General features: G+C 35.7%; 1 non-coding gene across 1 annotated transcript; it reads right to left on the minus strand.

Moving 5' to 3' along the window:
* Window positions 1-4,242: 4,242 nt before the first annotated feature.
* Trnat-agu (transfer RNA threonine (anticodon AGU)) lies at window positions 4,243-4,316 on the minus strand. Its single transcript has one exon. It is a non-coding gene; the product is annotated as a tRNA-Thr (tRNA).
* Between the last annotated feature and the right edge of the window lie 1,609 nt (window positions 4,317-5,925).

A 5,925-nucleotide genomic window follows, 5' to 3' on the forward strand; every position in this document is an offset into this window, starting at 1 on the left:
AGTAACAAGCTTTTTACATTTTTTCTTAAGTTGATTTAGGGCCGATTTTGGCTTTTCAGAGAAAAAGTACAAACTAATGCGGCAATTGTCTTGTTTTTTCAAACTCATTCTTTATACTCTACCTTATGCTAAAGGTGTTGACATGTTAAGAACAAACACATACAATATAAGGTTTTGTGGTTGAGGATTTCAACATTTTTTCATTGAGTCCTATAACCTATAACATATTTATTTTTTCACTAATTTTATAAGGATTTTTTTGCCTGCATTAAACGTCTTACATTGTAATACACCTTGGTTTTTAAAGTTCAGATTTTGGTGTTGAAACATTCCTGTTCTGATCTAGCGTAATATTACATGTATTATGCAGTTTTTATCTTGACTATTATAAGAATAAGGAGAGCTATACTACTCACCAAAGCGTCGGCGTCGGCGTCACCCCTTGGTTATGGTTTTGCGTGAGTTAATATCTCAGCAACAACTGGATGTATTGCATTGAGACTTGGTACTCAACCATCCAATCTACTTAAATAACCAAGTAAGATAACTCTAAAGTTTGCATGGAATTAAAAAATGGCTCCTTTTTTATTCGAAATTCTGGTTAAGGTTTTGCATGTAACCACTTTTAAGTCAATACCTCAGCGAATACATCATGTATTGCATTGAAACTTTACACACAGGCTCCCAACCATTTAACTTCTTATTTAATCAAGTAAGATAACTCTATCTTTCATATTATATAATTTTTGCCCCTTTATTATGCAACTTAGAAATTCTGGTTCAGGTCTTGCATGTAAGCACACATAGGATAATATCTCAGCAACTACTTGATGTATTGCATTGAGACTTTATACAATGGTATTCCACCCAACCTAATTGAATAACCAAGTTAGATAACTGTTTTTTGCAAATAATGGCCTTTTATTATTACTTAAAAATTCTGGTTAAAATTTTGCATGTAACCACATGTATGTTAATATCTCCGCACATCATGTTTTGCATTGAAATCTAATCTAACAGTGATCTATGCATGTTTCGCTTAAACTTTTCAATCCTTACACTGAAAAGTCGAGCGCGCTGTCTCTGTGACAGCTCTTGTTTCTTTGTATATTAGATATCATATTTGCTTTTTTAGCATGATTTTGTATATTTCCTCAAGTTAGCTGAAACTCCCAATTTGGAAGGAACAGGCCGTGAAAATAATTCCAAAAAACATCACATTTGTACATGAATAAATTGGCCATTTTTCCTTCATGAACTTTTCATTAAAAGGTTCATGAACTTCATAAACCTTTAGTTCATGAACTTCATGAATAAATCGGCCATTTTTCCTTCATGAACTTTTCATTAAAAAGTTGATGAACTTCATGAACCGTTAGTTCATGAACTTCATGAACCTTTAGTTTATGAACTTCATGAATAAATTGGCCATTTTTCCTTCATGAACTTTTTATTAAAAAGTTCATGAAGTTCATGAACATTTAGTTCATGAACTTCATGAATAAATCGGCCATTTGTCCTTCATGAACTTGTTCATGAACTTTTCATGAACTTCATGAACCTTTATCGCCGGGGAGAATTGTTTGAAATAAAAGTGAAGACTTCCTTCTGCTGCCAGTAGGAAGCAAAATCAGCTGGGTGGAAACAGTCAGCATTGTGTCATCTTAAACTCCACCATCCAATCCTCTCTTGGCCTCTTTCACAAAGGTAGCTCAGATTTCCTGCAAATGTTCACATATGCTAATTATAAATTCAAACCTTGAAAACTATAAAATACCAAATCAACAAACATATTTTAACCAATATATAAGAAACACAGCTGAAATTAGAGACAAAATAAAGAATGTATTGTATTTGAAAACAAGTGTTGTTGTGTTTCTTTAATTATGGGCATTTCAAATGACAAATGATTTGTCATGATGTATCATCTAGACAAACACAAATCTTAAGCTAAATAAAACAAAAATGAAAAAAAAGTTTTCAAACAGCATTGATGCTTTTTGTTTTAAGTATGATCTGACAAAAGATCATAGGCTTTCGGACCAAATGAATGACACTCAGCTGAAATTTTCTAGATATCTGATGGTTATTCTAAAATTATATTCACCTGCATTATCAGTACATTGTACGTTGTGGTAGTTGTAGTGAATGGTTTGTAGGTGTTGGCAGCAACATCAGTAAAGCATTACATCAGTATGTCTCCTGGCCAGACATCTTTCTCCACAGCTTTGAGCCTAATGGTCACAACCTCATTAAGTTCCTTAACAGTAAGACCTGGGGTTTTTCCTGCATTAGAAGACAAGAAGAAAATGCTTAATAAACTCAGATAGTGATTTACATTAACAGAGAAACACAAAAAAATATGTACTAGCACTATACAAAAGCAAAGTTATATACATTAACTGGTGGATGTGTCAGTGTGAAAGAGATTAGGGAAAACTTAGAAACTGATATATCAGCAAGTTGATAGTTAGATATTTTTCAGTAGTTAAATTTATATTTTGAAGGTAAAATGGATTGAAAAAATGTATGATATATGAAAGATTCCATACCTGGATTATTTTGCTGGAAACTGACATCCTTGTTATCCTAAAGGAAGATAGTGGCAGCCCCTGCATGTTAACAAACCAGCACCGGATGCATTTGCTGTTCATGCAAAACCAAACCGCTATTACATCAAGTGGAATTTCTTGTTCCTAGTATGCCAAATACTGTCTGTGGATGCTAAAGAGCACTTTTGACCTGCTGAATTTGGTAAGAGATGTTATTCCATCATGGAATGCCATCTGACCTCCTGTGGTACACCACATTCCCACAGGGAAAGACTGGGGTATGGCTCGCTTTTTTCAAAGGCTTCATTGATGGAATTCATCTGCAAATACATATGTTTCATTTTAAAATGGCGACTTCTATTTTATCGATTGATTTTTTATATGGAAAATGAAGAATCAGGTTCATTTGCAGTGCATCAATACTGTGCTACAGATGCTGGATTTTTTTTAAAACAACTCCAATCAATGATTCAAAATGGTATACAGTGATAAATGTTGAGACCAGGGCCAGTATTGATCTTAGCCTTATCCTTGTCATCGAAATGAGACTTTTTGATGAACAAGCCTGAATTCTTATACTATTGCATGGAATCATATTTTTGAACAAGCCGTGCTATATAAAATTCAGAATTTGAGCAAGCCCTGAAGTCTTTTTACCAGTGCAGGGCTTGTGGACTGGTGCTATTTTCGACCACTGGCTTCACTTATAACAATCTTCAAAGTTGCTTAATAAATACAGCCCCAGGGCTTTACGGTTACCTAGTCATTGATACACAAAAACAGAGTTAAACATCTAACTCTGTTTTGCACAATATCAATTTTGATAAGAAGAAAATATTACTCTATTCATTAGTCATATTTAAAGGAGGAACTTTCAATGTCAGGGGTGTTAAATATTCATACAGACTTCTTAATATGGTATTGTGTAAGCACCTTGTTATTATATTAGTCAGGCAGGTGCATTGTTGCCACTGTGAGCACTTTTTCAGTCAAAGAAGCATAGTTGGTAACTTACTGTCAATCATATTATAGCATTTAACTACAATTTAGTCAACTTTCAGTACAAGGTACTATGGTATGTGATCAGAGTAGTATGATTCTAGAGTGCCGTAAGATCTTAAAACAAGTTGAATCCAAGTTTGTGTATATATGGTATTAATATGAGCCATAATCAGTTGTAACTGAATCTATGGTGTAGATTGAAATTGGTATGAAATATGTGTGCAATAGAAGCCCTTTCATTTTGATCATAATTGAATATTATGCTCCCAATAAAGCGATCTTGACCTGTAATAGCATTTTTGAGTTCTTGGAAAAGAACTGAATTATTTGAAGTTGTTGCTTCCTTTGGTGGACAATAAACAGAACAAATGAATAAATTGTTTCTGAGCTGTGTAATGCACCAGTCATTTGTAACCACGCCCCCCCCCCAGGTCCGGGGAATAGCGGGGACTTTGACTAACGTTCCAGCCAAGCCCGGGCAAAATCTCCGCCCTGCGGAAACGATCTGCTGGTAAAACCCCCACCAAATGCCCCCGCACCCAAGGGACCTTAGATAATCTCCCGCTTTATTTGGCGTGAAGACAAAACCACCAGTCACCCGGCACTGTGGGGCCACCTGGTAGGTAAAAACACGGCCCATTTCCCCAGCTATCCCCGGTATACTAAAGTAAACCTGGGAGGAAAAGTGCGCCCGGTGTGGGGCTCGAACCCACGACCGCCGGAACACTAGCACGGTGCTCTAACCAACTGAGCTAACCGGGCGGCTTAGCTTAATAACTGACCGAAATAATTTTTCAACTGTATGTGCTTCTACATAACATTTTCAAAATATCAGAACAAGTTACCAAAATCAGCGAAATTCAAAATAAAGAACAAACTAAATTCGTTCGAAAATTCTATTGTAAGTAGTCACTCACCGAAACTTGACGGCCGATGATTGGACGATGCTTGGAACGATATGTATTCATACATCATTTGAAACATATCGATCAAATTTCTTGAATCGCATAGTTAGGTACTTGTTTGCGAATTAAGTATGATAGTCAATTATCTTGACGCGCTAGCCGCGTCTATATCCCACTTGTTGTTTTCCTAGTCAAGAATGACAGATCCCAGCGCTAAGATTTATATTCGCGAATGGCAAGAGAACGGAGAGACACTAAAAGGCTGACCTAAGGGCTGAACAATAGATATAGAGGAAAAGGATGACCAAAAAAAAATGGAAATATTTTGATATATTTTTTAAAGTTTTATGGGTTGCCGAGTTTTGAAATTTATTTAATGTACGTGGTGTGGCCTAGATGTAGATTGATACTTCTATATCTACAAATGATAAAAAGTCATCTATCTTTAACTAAACGCTCTTATAAATTATACAAATATTTATAATAAATCAGTTATAATACATTCAATATTACAAGGAAATCAAAATAACCCATTAAAATTAATTCAACAGAAATAATTCAATTTCCATTTTTCTGGTCAGCGTTTTCCCTCTTCATTTATATGGTCAGCTCTCGGGTCAGCCTTTTAGCACAAGACAACGCGCACCTGCGAAGATAATTCCAAAATGGCGATGTTTTGTTGAAAGAAGCCGATCTGAATAAGTTTTTCATGAAACACTAGCGTCATAAGAGAAAGGTATAACCTACCAACAATTCATGTGTAACCATTGTGTTTTTATTTAACAATGCACTGTTAAATATTGTGGAAATACAGTCGAAGAATATATTTTACAATATGAATCAGCCGCCTTTGGGCGCTACTTGACTAGCGTACTTATGAATAGTGGACAAAAGGTCTATTTTATTTGGCCGTGCACTTCCGTTTAAAACTGGTTCCTGGACGCTTCTGTTTAAGGTATGAAGCCGGGGACCAAATGATGCATGCCTGTCGAAAAGTAGCATGATACCTATGAACGGCACTGCTTCGCAGTACCGTCCAAAAAACCACCAATGGCACCGTGTATTCAAATACCGTATGGTTTAAGATTATCGTACCCATCAATATGCCACAGGTAATTTGGACCTAAGTTCAAATATACTCTTCTCTGCAGACGACGTTGTTGTCGATGTTTAATGCCATTAGGATAAAAAATATGCAAGCGTTCTCTGATTGTCTCTTGCGTGACACAGTAACCATTTTGAATGCACTTCATGTGCACCATGTTGTATCCGTGTTGCTTGCCAGAATGTTCAAGTTCATTTATTAAAAACAATGCCACATCAGGCGAAACAATCCCAAACGTTTCAAAAGTCGTTTTAATGTCCCGAGGCTTATATTTATCTCATGTTTCTAAGATAAACACATAATTATAACTGAATAATTAAGTCCAAGTCGAAAGTATATGCATATGGCTTCTTCCATTGTA

The sequence above is a fragment of the Mya arenaria genome, chromosome 15 (genome assembly GCF_026914265.1).
Source record: "Mya arenaria isolate MELC-2E11 chromosome 15, ASM2691426v1".
In the NCBI taxonomy this organism is placed as follows: Eukaryota; Metazoa; Mollusca; class Bivalvia; order Myida; family Myidae; genus Mya; species Mya arenaria.